We start from the raw sequence: 21,132 nt of genomic DNA, 5'->3' as shown, positions 1-21,132 counted from the left end.
ATGGATACTTTATCCTGTGATCTCCAAAACTGGCTTCAATTTGTACACTAGCCTGAACTTCACCCAGATCATCAGAACTCTTCGATATTGTAAAGGCACCCTCATTAAACTTTAAAATGCATAGGGCTCATCTGGGGAAAGTAAAATGAAAAATTGAATTCAGTTGTAGGGGCTGAAATTTTGTATTTTAAAAAGACTTTAGTTGAGGAAGATGGCCCTGGGGCTCTGGACACAATCTCAGAGTCAGGGTTGTAATGCTGTGTATGCTGCTTTCTCAACATCTATCCCTTGTTCTTCCCACAACTTCCTAACGTCCTTCAGGTGATTCAAGTGGAACTGAGAGAAGCTGACTCTGCCCATTATATCAAGGATCAAGTTGTACTACTTGACCACAATTGCTTGTCAATTTACCTGAGCCCATCAGAAACCAGTACCCATGATTATATCATTAAGTCCCTAGGGCTAAAAAAATTTCAATGCTTGAACATGGGTATTTCAGTTAAAATTAAAAATTCATTGCAACAACCATATTATAACAATGGCATGTGGTTACAGTGCAGATAGACTATTTTCATTATCACAATTAGTTTGATAAAGTTGGATAATTTTAATTTACTATTGTGCTTCATTCTTAGCTTTATTTATTTATTTATTTTATTATTATTATTATTTTGTCTTTTTGAGACAGGGTCCCCCTGTAGCCCCAGCTGTCCTGGAACTCACTATGTAGACCAGGCTGGCCTTGAACTCACAGAGATCCGCCTGCCTCTGCCTCCCGAGTGCTGGGATTAAAAGCGTGCGCCACCATGCCCCGCTATTTATTTATTTTTTGGTCTTTTTGAGACAGGGTCTCCCTGTAGCCTCTTCTGGCCTGGAACTCACTACATAGACCAGGCTGGCTTTGAACTCACAGAGATCCGATTGCCTCTGCCTCCCGAGTGCTGGGATTAAAGGAGTATGCCACTGTGCTCAGCTTTCATTCTCAGCATTTATTGATTTATTTACTGTCTGCTAGGAGATTGTAGTGTCTGAAAAGAGGGAACTGCAACTGTTCACTGCCTTCAGTATCTAGAATACAGCCTTGACATAACATGCCCTTTTCACAAATAACCCAGTTCCCAATGCAGGAAAACTGGTTCTGAGGGCTTATAAAACCAAAGAAGCAGACAGGCAGATCTAGGACTAGAGTACACAGTTTACTGTTGACTTCCAACAGAAGCATGAGTCTGTGAGGCAGGAAGACCTCATAGATCCTTGGGATTGGTTATAAGATAGGTCAAAAGTGATTTTAGAACTAGGCATCATAGTCCAGGTTTGAGACTAGCCTGGACTACATTGCCAGACCCTATCCCAAACTCTTCCTCCCCTCCCAAAAAAGTAATTTCAGGGTGGGTATGGTAGTACATGCCTTTAATCCCAGTACTAGGAAGGCACATCCAGGTGGATCTCTGTGAGTTTGTGACCAGCCTGATTTATATAGAGTTCCAGGCCAGCCAGGACTAGACAGTAAGACCCTGTCTCAAAAAAACCAAAAAAAACAAAAACAAAAACAAAAAAACCCAACAACAACCATCCCCCCCAAACCCAAAGTGATTTCATCAAAGTCAGAATGTACCTGGTTTATCTCACACTAATACCAGAATCAGGCACATTCTTGAGCCAAGATCTGGTCATAAAGTTCTATATACCACTTTCATGATTTTTTATCTATTTTATGCTGGAAAATTGACCAGTGTGATTCAGGGGTAACTGTACTAGTTACTACTAAAATGGCTTCAGTCATGTCAAGCTGAGTCTATATAGTCCTGGATTCATATTGGTTAACAATTGAATTGAATACCTTCCCATATTAGAACATATGAGGAGGGAGACCCTGTGTGTATGGTTCACTGCAGTGACTCCACCACTGAGTGACCACAGGGTAGTTACCCCCCTTCCTCTTCTTACTCCTCCTCCTCTTCCTCTTCTTTCTCCTCCTCCTCTTCTTCTTCATCTTCTTTTTCTGACAAGGTCTCACTAGGTAGTCTTGGCTGACCTATAACTCACTATGTAGATCAGGCTGGCCTAGCACTCACAGAGTGAGTGCTCACCTACCTCTCCCTCCTGAGTGCTGAGTTTAAAGTCAGATCTTTGTGAGATGGAGGCCATCTGGTCTACATAGCAAGTTCCAGGCTAGCTAGGACTACAGGGAAACTCTGTCTCAAAAATAAATAAAAATAATAAAATACTAGAGAAATTTATGTTTCCCCCAAAACCATACAATGTGGTCCTGTAAGCAAAGCAGTTGCCATCTTCATCAGATCAGCTATATCTGCTTACAAGTCATCACCATAGATTGGGTTAGACTGTTGACATTTCCTCACAGGAGGAGCTAGGGAGGGTCATTAAACCCTCACCTGAGATTCCAGCAACCCCTCCTAGCAATATGTTTTTGTTTTTTGCCTTATTTTTCGAGACAGGGTCTCCCTGTAACCACAGATGGCCTGAAACTCACTATGTAGACCAGGCTGGCCATGATGTAAGATCTGCCTGCCTCTGCCTCCTACTAAGTGCTAGGATTAAAGGTGTGCATCACCAACCCTACCTCCCAGCCATTTGTATGGACTTCTGCCTTAATTGCACCTGGCTGCAGGGTTGGCAGGGATGTGGGTGTGTTTCTGGAGGTGCTACAGTATATACATTAGGCCAGGTTAAGTAAAGGGGGCTCCATACTTGGTGAAGACTTTACAGTGCAGCTGCTTTAAGGTCAACCAGGTTCCTGCCAGTCACCCCTCATGCTCTGGAAGTAAGCTCAATAACTCATTGGTTCCTTGGTGTGAACTTTAGTTGTCCTTGGGACTTTATGAGAAGGGGGCAGACATTGTTTGTTGCTTATGTCATCCCCAGGGAAGGAACTCCTGAAATAGGAAAAAAATTTTTTTAGAGATGAAAAGCTAAAACAGATTACAACAAATTGCTTTTGGAGGGGAGGTAACAAGGTCACACACACAAAACAACCTTCCTCAGCATTCCTCCCCATACACATGAGGAGACTGGGGATGAGGTCAAAGGGCAGGGCTTTCTAGCCCAAGGCAGCTTTGCCTCAAACTCATGGTCCTCCTGCCTCAGCCTACTGAGTTCAAGGATTATAGCCCCATGCCTCCATTCCTGACTTCAAACTTCTCTACCAAAAGTAAGTACGTATGATTTCATATGGTCTGAAATGGATGTCTGTGCTCTTGTCTAAAGCTAAGGGAGTGGAAGACAATAGGACTACTAGTAAGAATGATGTGTGGTGACAGTGGTGCACAGGAACTTCAGACATTTTGGCCTGATTGTATCCAAAAGTCCTAGTTGTTTTAAGGATTTAAGAAGACAAGCAAGAGGTGTGAGACCCTGAGACTTTGAGTGGATGGTTCCCATAGTGACAGATTAAGTACAGAGTGAAGAGGAGATAGAGAAAGAACCCAGCAAGCTGGTAGGAGGTAGAGACAGAGCCGAGCAGATGGGAGACAAAGAAAATCCCCTCTCCATAGGGAGTGGAGGCAGGATCATGAGTCCGGGCAGGAAAGCTCAGCAGAAAAGGAAGAGAGAGAGAGATGGGGAGGGAGTAGGAGGAGAAGGGGTTTGGCATTCGGTCACGCAAAATGAGAACGAGGAGAACCAGGCATCAAAACAAAGTGTCTTTTTTTTTTGTTTTGCGGGTTAGAGTTATTTTTGAGTTACTTCCAAGTCCAAGAAGGTGGTGTCCTGCAATTAGATCATCAGGGAGAGGAAAGGCATGACCCTGTCCTGGACAGGAAGTAGTGCGTGTTCCTATCTCTGGAAATAGTGTCCTATATCCAGAGAAAGGAAAGGGGTTTCCAACACATGTGTGATTTCGAGGCAAATGAGAGGAGCAGAAAACCCTGCAATGAGAGCATGGCGTGACCAGCCAGTAGCTGGAGACAAAGTACAAGGAATGGGATGGGAGAAAAGTGGAAAAAACGCAGTGAGCCAGAAGGGAGGGAAGTTTGTGGAACAAGTTGATCCCGAGGTTTAGTAGAGGCTGAGGAAAGATGATCCCTAGAGGTTTAGTAGGGTAGTCTAGTAGAGGTTTAGTAGTGCCCCAAAGGTGTGTGGTGAGAGAGAGAGAGAGAGAGAGAGAGAGAGAGAGAGAAGAGAAGAGAGAGAACTTAGAAAAGATAGTCACGCAAAAAAAAAAAAAAACCTCTCATTAGTTGTCTGGTAATCTGAAGGTAAAGAATAAGTTAATTCAGATTGAGCCATTTTCCATGTCCCATTAAAGCCTATATCAGAAAAATATAGCATCTATCAGTAGGCTGGGCATGGAGGCTCAGTACTTGGGAGTTCAAGGTCACCTTCAGTTACACAGCAAATTGCAGGCTAGCCCAAGTTATATGAGACCCTGTCTTGTCTCAAAGCATCAAACACACATACAAAACAACCTTCCTCAACACTCCACCCCATACATATAAGGGGGCTAGGGGTGAGATCAAAGAGCAGGTCTTTGTCAAATAACACAATATATGATAATTTGGGGGAAATGACCTGATTCATCGCCATCGAAGTCATAAAATCTCCCCTCTAAGCAACAAAAATTATGTGGAAGATGTATTGTCAGAAAGCCATCAAAGTTGACCCATTATGAACATGTTTTGGCTATACTTGGTTTCAAAAAAGGACAGGAAGGAGAGAATTTATAATCAGGTCTTTTCCTATTCTGAATGGCAGAAGTTCTGTATATAAAGGTGGCAAAGCCTATTTAAAAAAGCCTATTTAAAACTGAGAAATACCATTCCTAGTGATAACTCTTGGTTCTCCGCCAGGCATGGTGACAGAGTTGTAATCACTTGGTGGGGGGTAGAGGCAGGAGGATCAGAAGTTCAAGGTCTTTCTAATCAGAGGCCAGCCTGGGTTACTGAGAAACTGCCTCAAAAACCCGAAGCAGCTATTCTTGGCTCTTTCTTTGAGGTTTTGAAGGGCCAAAGTCTGTCTTTGACTACCACCTCGACTGTGCTTAGTGGAAACTATGGTTTCCTTTAGGCTCTAGTGCTTTGGAGAGTAAGAATGAGTGCAAAGAAATGGTGAGGCCTTTGGGGGACAGACAACAGAACAATGTGGAGAAAGGAGAGAGTCATTACTTTGGCTCCTAAGAAAGATCAAAGGCTCTTGGACTGGATTCTTCAGAAAATACTGGAAACCTGTAGGCAGCTGGTTGCAAAGGATTTCCATGGCAAACCATCACCTCTTGGGGCCTAGGATGTTTTATACTATTATTTATTTTTTTTCCTTTTTTAACTTTCAAAAATTATTTTTAATTTATGTGTATGTGTGTATTGCCTGCATGTAGGTAAGTGCACCCGTGTCATGCAATACCTGTGGAGGTCAGAAGAGGCTGTCAGATCCCCTGGGACTGGAGTTATGGACAATTATTAGCTGCCATGTGGGTGCTGGGATTCGAACCTGGGTCTTCTGCAAGAACAACCAGTGTTCTTAACTGCTGAGCCATCTCTCCAGTCCCATTTAACCTATTTTTTTTTAAAGGAAATTAAAAAAAAATTTACTTTATGTGTGAGTGTATTGCCTGCATGTGTGTGGGTGCACCCATATCATTCAGTGCCCACAGAGGGCAGAAGAGGGGATGATCAGATACCCTAGAACTGGAGTTACGGACGGGTGTTAGCCACTATGTGGATGATGGGATTCGAACCCGGGTCTTCTGCAAGAGCAGCCAGTGCTCCTAACCACGAAGCCATCTCTTCAGTCCCAGTTTTATATAATCTTAAAGGTGGGTCTATTTCCAGAGCCAACCAGCAGGAAGCAGGGCGCAGCCACCGCCGCCAGGGGGCGCCGCCACCTCCCCGCAGGGGGCCCACCCGCGGAGGCGCGCACGCGAGGCCTCCCACCGCGCCGGCGCTGAGGGTGGATGGCAGCTCGCCTTTATGCGACGCCCAGCTGTCTCCGCTGAGGTGAAAAACTGCGTGACACGCAACGAGCGTGGCGGCCATCTTCGTCCTCTGGGCATGTTGGCTTCGGGCTGAAGAAGAGCGTCGCGCAGGCGCACCCAGGACACTCCCAGGTAACTCCCATCTGACGGGCGAGGCATCGCCGTTGCCGCCGCCGGAAGTTTGCTGTTTGCGGGGCGGGGAGGCGACGGCCGCAGTGGAGGCAGCTGAGCGTCTGTGGGTACCCGGATGTGAGGCGCTGTGAAGGCGGCACTGGGTGCCTTGGCGGGGCCAGAGCAGGTACGAAGCGGCGATGGGGTCCCGTGTCCTCACCTCCCTCTGCACGTTCTGTCCTTCCTGTCCCAGCCTCGGTGTCGCGTCGCGTCGCGTCGCGTTGCGTCGCACGCGCTGTCCGGGGCGCGCTGTGGGAGCTCGCCGACGCGGCCCGGGTGGGCACGGCTGGCGCGCTCGGCGGCAGGTGACGGGGCTGTCACCGTGAGTCCCGGCTTCCCCGAGAGCTCCAGGTGGCGGGCAGCCCTCGCGCCCGCCGGGCTAGCCTGGTCCCGGTCCTGCTGGCTTCTGCCCGGGCAGCCCCACGAGCCGGTTCCCGCCGCCCCCCGCGGACCTCTGCGGAGCTCTGAGGCCTTTGCGGCCTGCCGGCCAGGGGGTGCGGAACCCCGGGTTCCTCTGGTCACACTGGGACCAGAGCGACGGCCCCGGGCCCAAGGTCAGAGAGGGGTGGAGGGTGGCGAGGGCCTGGGCACAGGTAGAGCGAGGTCCCGGGAGGGTCCCGGGGAAGTTGTGGCGCGCTGGAGATGCGCTCGAAAGTGAGTTGGCTCTTAAGTGTGGATCAGTATTCATTAGAGTATGCGGGGGGTGGGGGCTGTCTGTGTCCCCAAATGACCGAAACCCGGATCCCCGCACCCCAGGTCCTTAAGGTGTGTAGTGAAAACGCGGTGAGTACAGTTCCGTGGGGGAGGGGTGGGGTGTCGGAAGGTGGTAAACCTGAGAGATTTTGGAGAAGTACTGGGAACCGTATTTTCTCTAGTCGTAGCTGAAATGGCTTTCTTTCAGCAGGAAGTAATTGAAGCATACAGTATCTAAACGGTATTAAATTTCAAAACAGTATTTTTTAAAATTTTTATTTTTTTGAGACAAGGTCTCACAGTGTGGCCCTGCCTGGCCTTGAACTCTATATAGACCAGGTTGGCCTCGAAGTCAGAATTGCAGGTGCCTCTGCCCCCTGACTGCTAATAATTTAAAGGCCTGTGCCAATACACCTGGCACAAAACGGTATTTTAAGTGGACTTTACAGAAGACAAAAATTGCTACTTAGCGGAATAGTTACGATGTGAGTTGCAACAACACCCCCCCCCAAGTAAACAATTTGTTGTTTTTGAGACAGGGTCTTTTTGTAGCCCCATCTGGTCTCGAACTCCCCATGTAGGCCCTACTGGCCTTGAACTTGCAGATTCACCTGCCTCAGTCTCCCAAGTGCTGGGATTAAAGGTTTTATTCCACCATACCCAGCTTAAAACAATTTTTAAAAATAGGAATGGGGGGCAGAGATGGCTCAGCAGGTAAAAGGTCCATGCTGCCAAGCCAGACAACCTGGTTTGGATCCCTAGGAACCACACAGTGGAAGGAGAGAACCATTCTGGATAGGTGGCACCCCTCCCCCCCAAGGAATGAATCCCCCAATAATGAATGAATGAATGAACAAATGAACTAGTAAATACATGTACTTTTTTGTTTTGTCTGGTCTTTTTGAGACAGAGTCTCCCTATAGCCTGAGCTGGTCTGGACCTCACTATGTAGACTAGGCAGGCCGCTGCCTCCCAAGTGCTGGGACTACAGGCTTGGACTACAGGCTTGGGTCACCACGCTGGTCCAATACATGTACTTTTTTAAAAGTAGGAATGAACTGCAGATGTGTTTTGGGAAGTGGTAAAATGTGTGCTTAATATGAGCAAGGCCCTAAATTCAATATATGGCATTAAAAATAAGAAACCGGGAGAAACATGGATTTCAGTTGTAACATGCACGTTTCAGTGGATTAAGCTGTGCGCTATTTCTCCAATGCTTAGATTGTACTTTAGATATAGTGCCAACTCCGGTGCTTTTTTTTTTTTTTTTAAATTATTTATATGAGTGTATTGTTTGCATGTATGTAAGTACTCCTGTATCATTCAATGACAGTGGGGTTCTGAAGAGGGCGTCGGATCCCCTGGAACTGGAGTTAGAACCTTTATTAGCTGCCATGTGAGTGTTCTGCAATCAGTGCTCTTAACCACCGAGTTAAACTGTCCAGCTCCACCAATGCATTTTTTTTTAATTGAAAAATTAAAAATTTCCACTGTGATTATCACTACGAAACGCAGTGAAATGATGCTGGAGAGATGGCTCAGTGGTTAAGAGCACTTGCTGCTCTTGCAGAGGACCGCGTTCAGTTCTTAGCTACCAACATCTCATGGCTCATAACTGCTTGTAACTCCAGCTCTAGGTTATCACAGTGCACATGCTTCCCCCAGCCCCCAAATAAAACTCCCACCACTCACCAGCATTCAGGAGGCAGAGGCAGGTGGGATCCTTGTGAGATCGAAGCCAGCCTGATCTGCATAGTGAGTTCCAGGACAGCTGGGGCTAGTGGGAGCTCTTGTCTCAAAAAACAGACAAACAAAAAGTGCTTAATTAGGAGCTCTTAATTCAGGCCTTCATCGTCTGAGGAAATACGAAAACTAGAACTGTAGCACAGACACTTGTCCCTTTTAAAGGAAGACTATTATTCCTTGTAGGTCAGATGTGTCCATTAGAAGCATAGTTCTTTGAACCAAATTTGACCTGGCTTGTTAGCATCCGTCTACCCTAATCATTCCTATCTGAGGAAAGCCTGCTATTGTTTCACGTTGTTCAGTCAACAGTATAATTCTGTAGTGAACACATTTTTTTGGTTTCATTATGACCTTTTTTTTTTTTGTCTTTTTGAGACAGGGTCTCCCTGTAGCCCCAGATGTCCTAACTCACTTTGTAGACCAGGCTGGCCTCGAACTCACAAAGATCCACCTGCCTCTGCCTCACAAGTGCTGGGATTAAAGTCGTGTGCTACCACGCCCGGCAATTATGACTTTTTGAAAAAATTTTATTTTTATTTTATGTGTATGTGTATATTGCCTGCATGTATGTAAGTGGAGGATAGAAGAGGCTGTCAGAGCCCCTGGAACTGAAGTTACAGACAGTTGTTAGCTGCCATGTGGATGCTGGGATTTGAACCTGGGTCTTTTGCAAGAACAGTCAGTGTTCTTAACCACTGAGCTAATCAGCTCCCCCTTTTTTAATTCATTATGACCTTTTAATACATATATGTAATATATTTTGATATTTCTACCCCCCCATTACCCTCTTATCCCCAGTCATTTCCACTGATCACCTTCCTCTTCCCAACTAGTCCTGTTTTTACTTTCATGAGTGGGTAGTGACCCAGTGAGTTTAACTAGAGTTGCTTTCAGAAGCATGGACGACTTACCAGTGGCTACACTCCTGAAGAAAATGTCTCTCCCTTCCCACCAACTATTAACTAAATGTCTGTAGTTCCTCATGGGAGAGTGGGGTCTCTTCTTGACTCCTCCAGTTCTTTTTCTTTTGTTCTTTTTGTAGATTTTTTTTTTTTGGTTGTTTTTTTTTTTTAAATCTGTCTCAGCCAGGTGTGGTGGCACATGCCTTTAATCCTAGCATAGGCAGGCAGATTTCTGTTAGTTCAAGGCTGGCCTGGTCTCCATAGGAATCCAGGCCAGCTGTGGCTACAGGGAGACCTTGTCTCAAAAAGACCAAGAGGAAAAAAAATCTTTCCCATAAAAGGTTTTTGTGCTGGAATTTGAATTGATAAGCTATGCTTCACAGAACTAAAAAAGGACACCTAGCCGGGCGTGGTGGTGCACGCCTTTAATCCCAGCACTGGGGAGGCAGAGGCAGGTGGATCTCTGTGAGTTCAAGGCCAGCCTGGTCTACATAGTGAGTTCCAGGACAGCTGGGGCTGCAGGGAGACCCTGTCTCAAAAAGACCAAAAAAAAAAAAAAAAAAAGGACACCTAACTAATGAATGCCATTAATACCCTTTGCAAGATGACCCTTTTTAACTTGGTAATTCATCAAAGTGGAGTTGATCATACTCTTATAATGAAAGTGACCTGGGTTGTATAATTCAAAATAATGCATTGTTTTTATAATAAGTACTTTTTCTATGACTTTCCTTAGATTTATGTTTCATATAGAGTTCATTGAATAACCTCTACTGAAGGTGATAAATACAGATGATAGAAACCAACTCCAATAAAATTATATAGCATCCTGTAAAATGATTAATATCCTAGATAATTCATTAAAAGATGTTGGTAACCCCTCTGAAGGCCTAGGCTTTCTTTTTGTGTATACATCATTCGGTGAAAATTCTTTGGCTATATTTCTGCAGAAATTTAATATTATTGCTTTATTTTTGTACTTACGTTTGATAAATGAAACATTCTGTTAGCCCTCTATTACTCTTTTTTAATCGTTTGACAGTTACATGTATACTGAATTTTAGTCACTCCCACCCCCAATTTCCCTTCCTTTCCTACTGCTACCCTTCTCCAACCATCCTTCTATTTCAGGTCTTTTGTGTGTGGCCCTCTGTGTTTAATTAAAAGTTCCTTGCCTGAGAGTGAGTGGGAAGTTACTCAGTGGAGCAAGGGCAACTTATCTGTGGTTCTTTCTCTTTTTGAGGGGAGTGTAGGAGCCATATGTAAAGATTGTATTATACTGTGTTTCTATAGAACAGGACTTATATCCCATTCTGTAGGTAAAACCACAGGAAGTAAATAAGATACTAAGTATTTTAATGTAGGGATTCGCCCCCTCTTAGTGTTTTTTGAGACAGGGTCTATTGTGACTCATACTGGTCTTGAACTTGCTGTGTAGCTGAGGCTGGCTTTGAACTACTGTTTTCACCTGCCAAGAGCTGAGAGATTACAGGTGTTATGACACCATGACACCCAGCCTTTTTTCTTTCTTTCTTTCTTTTTTTTAAAATTTAGGATCTTGCTATGTAGTCCTGCCTGGCCTGGAACTCACTATGTAGACCATACTAGCCTGAAACTCAGAGATCCACCTGCCTCTGCTTCCCAAGGGCTGGAATTACTGGTGTGAGCCATCATTTGTGGCTAATGTACTGGTTCTCAAACTTTTGGTTTCAGAATTCCTTGTATTCTTAAAAATTATGTAGGATTTTAAATAGTGTTTGTTGATATTGTTATGTGTTGATAGTGATTGTATTGTGAGTATATTAATTTATTAAAATTATATAATGAAATAATTAAAGGTTAATATAAATATCACCTTTAATGATAAACGATAATACCCCCCCCCAAATTTGCCAGAGAATGACAACTGTATTAGTTTTGTAAATCTCCTTAGTGTTTGGCCTAATAGAAAACAACTGGATTATCGCTTTTATGTTCAATCTGTTGTTTTCTGGTTGAAGTATATAAAGAAAATCCAGTTTCACAGCAATATGTTGGGAGGGATATTTTATCCCCCCTTTAATAATTGTGATGATTCTATAACAAAATAACAAAATGAGTGATGTCTTATGTGGAGTCCGAAGAGTTTTCTTTTGTATTCAGTTGTTACATTAAAATTCATTGTGTGTGTTTTGTACTTTTTTTTTTTTTTTTTTTTTGAGGTGAGAGAGCTTGCTATGTAGTTACTCAGGCTGGCCTTGAACTCTTGGATTCATAGGGATTGATTAGTCACAGCTCCCTCAAGTAGCTGGGTCTGCAGGCAGCCCTGCAGTTTTTAGTCTTTATATATTTTGTAATGGAATGGATGGAATCCAGGACCTGGTACAAACTAGGCAAGTAATTTACTGCTTGAGCTACATTCCCAGACCAGTGTGTTTACTGTGTTGTGTATGGATCTATACGTAACATTTTAATTTGTATCTGTCTTAAAATGTTACATTTATGCAGTTTGTGTACTCCTGCTGTTTCTAAAGGTTGTCAGACTTCTATCTTGGAAACCAGGTGTGGTGATACACACCTTTAATCCAACACTTGGTAGGTGGAGGCAGGAGCATTCAAGGCAAGACCCCACCTCAAGAAACAAAATCTCACTTGGCATCTTTATTCTTTTTTGAGCATTTGGCACTATTTTGGGTGTTTTTGCTTATATAAGTGCTACTTTTGTTATTGCTGATAAAATTCTTTTATTTTCTGGTTTATATTCTTGACCTGAGTAAGTGGGTGGAGAAGGGGCATAATAGCATGAATTAACTGACAATTGTTTAAGATGTCACTATGATATCAGAGGAGGTCTGCAAATGCAGCTTAGTAGTAGAGTGTTTGCTTAGTGTATTATGAAGCCCCTTGGTTCCATCCCCGGTACTGGGGGAAAAAGAGATGAGAATGGAGATGATGTCTTGTGGGCTGTTGGGTTGTTGTACACCCGAGAAACACTATGGGTAGGTATGTGTTGGGGGGGTATTAATTTGTATGCTAACAGCTTAAATGGAAATGATAATTGAAAATGTGGATATAGATGAAATCAGTGAATTTTGTGAGGAGAGGACAAATGGGAAATGCTCATTATAGGAGGTAATGAAAGAGTTTTAAAAATTACATTGAGAAGCTGGGCACATTAGTGTGTGCTTAGAAACTCAGTTTCTCAGGAGGCTGGGGCAGGACGATTGCTTGAAACTAGCTTGGGCAAATAGTGAGACACTTGTCTCAGAAAACTTAAATTGCTATGGCTGTCTTTAAAAAAAATTTTAATTAATGTTGAGTTTTACTTAATACCTATTATAATATCTACTGGGAACATAAAAATTTTATGGCTAAGCTGGGGAGCACTTGGAAGGCAGAGGCAGGCGGATCTTTGTGAATTTGAGGCCAGCCTGGTCTACATAGTGAGTTCCAGGACAGCTGGGGCTACAAGGAGACCCTGTCTCAAAAAGACAAAAAAAAAAAAATTTTTTTATGACTTATTTTTCCTATCAAGATGACTAACAGGGGCTGGGTAGATGGCTTAGCAGTTAAGAGCTCTTGTAGAGAACTGGGGTTCAATTCCCAGCATCCATATTGGGCAACTCACAGTGGCCTGTAACTTCAGGTCCAGAAGATCCAGTGCCCTCTTCTGGCTTCTGTGGGCATCTGCGTGTACATGGTGTATATAAACTCACACAGGCACACACACGTACACATAAATAAATTAAAAGATTATGAAAAGATTTTTAGAGTATTTCTCCTTATGATAAACTTGGTCTTAGTGGTTATCTTGTTAAAATAATAGTGATTGGGGGTGTGTAGTTTCCTTTTAACTATTTTTTGTGGGGGGATCTTTTTGAGACCTGGTCTCCCTGTAGCCCCTACTGGCCTGGAACTCTTATGTAGACTGGGCTGGTCATAATCTCATAGAGATCTGCCTGCCTCTGCCTCCTGAGTGCAGTCCTTTTAACTTTTTTTTTTTTTTTTTTGTCTTTTTGAGACAGGGTCTCCCTGTAGCCTCAGCTGGCCTGGAGCTCACTGTGTAGACCAGGCTGGCCTTGAACTCAGAGATCCGCCTGCCTCTGCCTCCCAAGTCCTGGGATTAAAGGCATGAGCCACCATGCCCTGCAACTTTTTAAGATTAAATTTTATCTCTTTAACCATTATTGTCCCATAAAATGAGTTGATATCACCTACTTATATTTTGGACCACTTGTGGTTATTTATTGAGATGGAGCGGTGTCTCATCCTGCTAAGCTGCCCTGACTCCTGGATTCAAGTGGTCTCTTCCTTTCTCAGCTTCCTAAATAGCAGGGGCTACAGGTGTGCCATCACACTAATCTCAAGAGGGCTCTTCATTGAACATTAGGGTTTATTAGGGCCAGTACTTTGTATTATTGTGATATGTGCCTGTATGTATTTGATTGCATTTTGTCAATGGTCTATTGCTGCTTAAGTTGTGACATTTTAAATATATATGTTATATAGTGATATGTGCCTGTATGTATTTGAGTACATTCTCTGTTAATGGTCTATTGCTGCTTAAGTTGTGACATTTAAAAAAAAAAAAAGAGAGAAAAAAAAATATAGAGAAGAGAGTGTTGGGGATGTCTTTTTTGTTTTTTTTTTTTTTTGAGACATGATCTCACTATGTATCCCTGGCTGGCCTGGACTCACTATGTAGACCTTGAATTCACTTGTGTCTGTCTTCCAAGTGCTGGAATTATTTAAAGGTGTGAGGTGTGAGCATACCTCCCCTTCTACCTTATTTGAAACAGGGCCTTTTTATTGTTCTTGTTCACTGCTGTATATACCAGGCTAGCTTGCCTGCAAGCTTTTGGGGATTTTTCTGTCCCTGCCTCCTACCTTGCCATAGGAATGCTGGTATTACAGACATATGCTACTGAGTCTGGCTTCGCATGGGTTCTTGGGACCCAAACTAAAATTTTCACCCTTGTATTGCAAATGCTTTACCCACTGAGCCATCTCTCCAGCCCCATGTGTGTGTATGTGGGTGTGGGTGGGTGTGGGTGTGTTTTAATTTTTTGATTTATTTAAGAAGAGGGTGTTGGATACCCTGGAACTGGAGTTATGGACAGCTGTTAGCTGCTGTGGGAGTGCTGAGAACCAAAACCAGGTTCTCTGTGAGAGCAACTACTGCTCTTGGGCCATCTCTCTAACCCTTATTTTTGGGATAGGTTTTCAGTACGTAACCCAAGCTGGCTTCAGATTCTCTTCAAACTTTCTATCCTCCTGCCTCTGCCTCCTGAGTGCTGGTGTGGGATTATAGGTATGGCATTATACTGTGTTTGGTTGAATAATTATGCTCCTTGAAAATGCTTTCTTTCTTTTTGGTCTGTTGACACAGAGTCTTCCTGTAGCCCAGATGGCCTGGAACTCACTATATAGACCAGACTGGCCTTGAACTCACAGAGATCTGCCTGCCTCTCTCTCCCAAGTTGGACTTGAACTCACAGAGATCTCCATGCCTCTGTCTCCCAAGTGCTGGGACTAAAGGCATGCATCACCATGCCTGGCTGTGAAAGTGCTTTTTTTTGAGACAGGGTCTCACTATGTAGCCCTGGCTGGCCTGGAACTCAGAGATATGCCTGTGCCTACCTCCCAAGGGTTAGGATTAAAAGCTTTCACTACCACATCTGACCCTTGAAATTACTTTTTAAAAATTATTATTTATGTGTATGAATGTTAGGCCTGCATTTGTATAAGTGCACCCATATTATGCAGTGACCATGGAGGACAGAAGGCGTTGGATCCTTTGGAACTAAGGACGGTTGTTAGGCATCATGTAGGTGCTTGGGATTTGATCTTCTGCAAGAACAGCTAGTACTCTTAACCACTGAATCATTTCTCTGGCCCTGAAATTACTTTTAATCTCTACCATTTGAAATTTTTTAGGACAATTTTGTAGATTTGATTTTCTGGAGACTTCTACTTCTATGTGGGTTCCAGGGCTCAAACTCAGATTGCCTGGCTTTCATGGCAAGCATCTTTACCTGCTGAACCATCTTGCCAGCCCTTGTTAGTCATTTTGAACATGAGAAATATTTAAATTACCTTAATAACGGGAGTTCATTGGAAACTTACACAGAGAAATAAAGATGACTGTAGAGGGGCTGGAGAGATGGCTCGGGTTAAGAGCACTGACTGCTCTTGCAGAGGACCCGGGTTCGATTCCCAGCACCTGCATGACAGCTACGAACCTTCCTTAGCTCCAGTTCCAGGGGAATTCGAAGCCCTCTTCTGACCTCCGTGGCATTGCACGACATGGGTGCACTCACATGCATGCAGGCAACACACTCATACATGTAAAATAAAAATAATAATAAAAAAGGAACCACCAGACATTAGACTTTATCAAAAAGCACAGCAGACCTTGTAGAAACCTAAATGCAGTTCAGGACTCACAAGGTTGGGGAGAATAGTACAGCTCTGGGAATTGGATTACCTTGTTTTAATGCCTCAAGTAGTAGGTGTTTTGTAATTGCAAATCTTGTCTGCCATTATATTAGTGTCAGCTAGGGGTAAATTTCCCTCTTGGGGGCAGTATCTGGAAGTATTTTTGATTGTCAGTACTGGGGAAAGGGACGCTCTGGGCATCTAGTGGGTGGAGACCATGAGTGCTGCTTCTAAAATCTTCTATCCACAGGTAGTTCTTCACAACAGGGACTTTTGTCTGATCTAAAATGTTAATAGTGATGAGGTTGGTAAATGTTATGTTATTTACTATATGTTGACTGCTCTGGGATCAGAAATTCATGCTTACATTTGTTTTATTTGTGTGTGCGCAGGCATGGATGTGCATGTGTATATATGTGTGTGGGTGATCATGTGCTATGGCATGCTGTGGAAGTCAGAGGACAACTTGTGGGAGTTGGATTCTCTTCTTCCACCATATGGGTTCTGGGGAGTTGAATTCAGGTTGTCAGCTATGTGGACAAGCACCTTTACCTGCTAAGCTTTCTGACTTCCCCAAGAACCCACTCTTGAGATAATCAGCTGTGGAGACAATAGAAGGATCAGAATGTAGCTTTATGAACTGCTTAGGGCTTTTTTTTTTTATTTTTTTTTTAAGTAGGTGCTTGTGGGCATAGTAGATTTTTCAGAAAGCAGTTATGAATTTGACAAATTACCATTTTCAGTTTAGTAATTAGTGTTTTGGATGTAGTTGAGATGGAATAAGAATTGGTGAATTATTATCATTTAGGGAGATTATTAAGGAATTGATGGTCATCCATGTGACCCTTGTAGCCAATGATGATATTAATAGTTCATTTGAAGAAAACCAAAAACTTTCTGGTGTTCAGGAGGATTACAACAATGAAGATAGAAAGCATAAAAGCAGAATGACATAAATCTTACAGGTAGAAAGACTTTCAAATAAGACAAAACAAAAAAACCTCAGGCATGGTAGCACCCAGCACTTGGAGGCAGAGGCAGGCAGAGCTCTGTGAGATCCGGGCCAGCTTGGTCTACATAGCAAGTTTCAGGCAGCTACAGGGAGACCTTGTTTCAAAATAAGAACAAAAACAACCTTACTGAGAAAACTATAGGCTTCTGGATGTGATACAGCCTGTACAAGATGTGTTCATTTCCTATGCCTGCTGTCGCAATTTTGCCAGAACACTTCATGAATTAGAAACCAATAATATTTGTGCTCAAAATCTGAAATGAAGTTTAAGCTCTTTGGACATTTCTGTGCATGTACTGCATTATTTGAATTTTTCCCTCTATTTTCAACTTCTCTTTTCTGTCTGTCTTTGTCTCTGCCTCTGTTTCTTTCTTTTTGATTGTTTTGGAGACTGGGTCACATAGTCCAGGATGGTCTCAAACTTTCTATGTAGGGGAGGGTGACCTTAACCCTGGATCCTCCTATCCCACCCCACCCCATCCCACAGGTGCTGAGATTATAGGTTTCCAATACATCCCAGCTCCTGTCTGTCTGTCTGTCTTTCTCTCTCTCTCTCTTTCCTCCCTCCCTCCCTCCTTTCTCTCTCTCTCCCCCTCTCCTCCCTCTTTCTTTCTTTCTTTCTTTCTTTCTTTCTTTCTTTCTTTCTTTCTTTCTTTCTTATGTGTATGAGTGTATTGCCTGCATGTATGTAAGTGCACCAATGTCTTGGCAATGCCCATGGAAACCAGAAGAGGGTGTTGGATGCCTTGGAACTGGAGTTATGAATGGTTGTTAGCTGCCATGTGGGTGCTGGGAAATAAACCTGGGTCATCTGCAAGAGCAGCCAGTGCTCTTAACTGCTAAGCTATTTCTCCAGCCCCTCTTGTATTTCTCTTATAGTGATATTTATTATAGGTTTTAGGGTCCACATGAATAATCCAGGATAATTCTGCTTTAAGATCCTTATGTTCACCAAGACCTTTTTATCTCCTAAGTAAAATCACATTCACAGATACCAGGGATTAGGACACAGAAATGTCTTTAGGGAATACTTTTAGCCTAGCACCTGACCCATGGCCTGAGACTTTCTATCACTGAGCTATATGAAATAGATCTGACTAGATTATAACAAAGAGACTGAGTAAGTAGTAATAACAAATACCAATCAGAAAAATACAGTCTAGACCCAGATGTCTTCATTGGTAAAATCTGCCAAATAGTTAAAGAAAAATTAAAACCAATTTTTCTGAGGTGGAGAGACAGCTCAGCAGTTAAGAAATGGTAATTGTTCTTGCAGAAGAACAGAGTTTGGTTCCCAGCACTCACATTGGATGGCTAACAACCATCTGTAACTCCAGTTCCAGGGGGATCCAATGCCTCCTTCTGGAGTCTGTGGGCACCTGTACTCACATATGCATACCCACACACAGACATACACATAATTTAAAAAAAAAAAACATAAAACCATTTTTAGGGGCTGGAGAGATGGCTCAGCGGTTAAGAACAGTGGTTGTTCTTGCAGAAGACCCAGGTTCGAATCCCAGCACCCACATGGCAGCTAACAACTGTTCATAACTCCGACAGCCGCTTCTGACCTCCATGGACATTGCACGACACGGGTGCACTTACCTACATGCAGGCAATACACACATACACATAAAATAAAAATGATAAATAAAAAACAACCCCATTTTTAATAAACTTTCCCCCCTAAATAGAAGAGGAACAACCACTTCTGAGCTCATTCTATGAGACCATTAGTATCCTGATACCAACACTAGACAAAAAGCATCATGAGAAAACTATAGATTAAATATTTCTTATGAATATACACAAAATCCCCAATTTAATACTCATAACTGAATCTAACCATCTAATAAATGGATTATACACAGTGACCAAATTGGATTCATCTAAGCAGTGCAGAGTTGGCTGTATATATGAAAGGCAACATAAGACAGAATATGTTGACAGTTACAGGAAAGATACCCATATAATTAGCTTAGTAGAAAAACCATCTCAAAAAATCTGTCCTTTCATTGAAGCAGCCAACAAATTAAGAACAGAAAAGCATCTTTCAAAAATCTTGTGTCAGGGCTGGACACAAGATAAGAGGTAAGGTAAGAGCCCTGGCTGCTCTTGCAGAGGTCCTAGGTTCGAGTCCCATCACCCACATGGCAGGTTAATGGCAGTCCATAACTCTATTCTAGGGGATCCAACGCCCTCTTATCTCCATTGGCGTTGCACGACATGGGTGCACTTAAATACATGCAGGCATACACTTATACACATAAAATAAAAATAATAAAATCATCTTGTATCATCATACTAAATGATGAGAGTCCGGAAGATTTTCCTCTAATAGCAACAAGGCTATGTATCTATTCTTACTACATCAACATGGTGTTGAAGGTTTTAGCTTATACCAGCTAGGTAAAGAAAATAAATATAAAAGACATCAAGTTTGGAAAGTGTCTTAGTTTGTTTCTTCATTGCTGTGACAAAATACACTGAGCAATACCAACTTGGGGAGTAAATTATTCAGCTTACATCTCCCAGGTCACAGTTCATCAGGGAGCCCAAGGTAGGAACTCAGGGCAGGAACCTGGAAGCAGGAGCTAGAGCATAGGCCATGAGGAATGCTGCTTTATTGCTCCCCTGGCCCATGCTTAACCTGCTTTTTTTTTTTTGAGACAGGGTCTCCCTGTACCCAGCAGACCTGGAACTCACAGAAATCTGCCAGGCTTAACCTACTTTCTTATACAACATAGGCCCACCTGCTTAGGGGTGGCACTACCCACAGTGGGCTGGGCCCTCCCACATCACTCACCAATCAAGAAGGTGCCCCATGGACATGGCCACAGGCCAGTCCAATGAAAACAATTCCCCAATTGAGGCTCCCCAACCCAGGTGTGTCAAGTTGACACCAAAGCTATCCAGCACAGAAAGGAATATAAAACTGTTTGCAGATGACATGATCTTACATGTAGAAAATCCTAAAGAATCTACCCCCCAACCCTATAGAATTAAGCAAATTTCTAGCCAGACACAGTAACATAGTAGAAGGGAGATCATGAGTTTGAGACTTAGTAAGCTCCAACTAACCTGTTTTTTTATTTTAAATGTTGTGTTAGGGGCTGCACCTATATTAAACAAGGGCTTTATCATTTGAGCTATATCCCTAGCCCATAATCATTTTTCAAAACAAATTTAGCTAAGTCTGTGTTCAAGGATTGTAAGTCTTATTAAAATGGCAGTATTTAGGACTGGAGAGATGGCTCAGTGGTTAAGAATACTGACTCTTCTTGCAGAAGACCTGGGTTTGAATCCCAGCACCCACATGGCAGCTAACAACTGTCCCTAACTCCAGTTCTGAGAGATCCAACAGACTTCTGTCCTCCACAGGCATTGCATGACACTGGTGCACTCACCTACATGCAGGCAATACACACATACACATAAAATAAAAATACTAAAAAAAAATAAAATGGCAACATTCCTCAAGTCAGTCTATAGAATAATCCCTATTAAAAATCTAGCTAGTAGTTTTGTGGAAATCAGGTATTTTATTCCAAAATTCATACGACACATGTAAAGGACACTGGACATCCCAAACAATGTTACATTATAGCATTACATTACCAGCATTACACTGGGAATTATAGCTCAATGTTAAAGTATTTGCTTAGCATGTGCAAGCCTGGGTTTATTTCCCAGAACTGCAAAAACAAAAACCAAAGGAAGAAACAAGAAGTTGGGGGACTCATACTTTCTCATTTAAAAACTTAGCTACAGTAGCAAGTATGATGCCACATGCCTGTAAATCCTAGCACTTGTTAGGCAGAGGTGTAGGATTGATGCAAGTTCAAGGCCTGGCAACATAGTAATTTCCAGGCTAGCTAGATTCACGGTAAGACCTTGTCTAACAACAACAACAACAACAACAGAACAATAATCTAAAGCCACAACAAAAGTGAAAGAAAACACATAGAATTGGAGATGAAATATATTGAATAATATATCTAATAATAGTCTGACATCTAGGTAAAGAAATGTTTAAAACTCAGTAATAGAAATTACCAGTTTTCTTTCTTCAGTTGAATTAGTTTAAAAACAGTTCTCAAAACATTTGGGTGAAATTGGGGAAAACTATCAGTTTTTAAAATGTGCTAAAGGGCTGGTGAAAGGGCTCAGTGGATAAAGGCTTGCTACCAAGGCTGACAAGCTCAGTTCAGTCCCCGGACCTTTGTGGTAGAAGGAAGGAAGGACCTGACTCTTTCAGA

The 21,132-nt window shown here is 42.8% G+C and overlaps 1 protein-coding gene across 8 annotated transcripts in view; it reads left to right on the top strand.

Annotated features, from left to right (window-relative positions):
• Positions 1–5,902: 5,902 nt before the first annotated feature.
• Positions 5,903–21,132, top strand: part of Esco1 (establishment of sister chromatid cohesion N-acetyltransferase 1) — a 63,144-nt gene continuing 47,914 nt past the window's right edge. For 2 of the 8 annotated variants that reach the window (XR_003848516.1, XR_003848515.1), the window contains exon 1: positions 6,072–6,227. The gene's annotated coding sequence lies outside the window, so the exon portion shown is untranslated. The other 6 variants (XM_029560562.1, XM_029560560.1, XM_008826965.3 and 3 more) reach the window with 6 other exon arrangements.

Source organism: Nannospalax galili, unplaced genomic scaffold, assembly GCF_000622305.1.
Source record: "Nannospalax galili isolate Female #2095 unplaced genomic scaffold, S.galili_v1.0 scaffold511, whole genome shotgun sequence".
Taxonomy (NCBI): domain Eukaryota; kingdom Metazoa; phylum Chordata; class Mammalia; order Rodentia; family Spalacidae; genus Nannospalax; species Nannospalax galili.
This window is presented reverse-complemented; position numbering and strand designations above follow the sequence as displayed.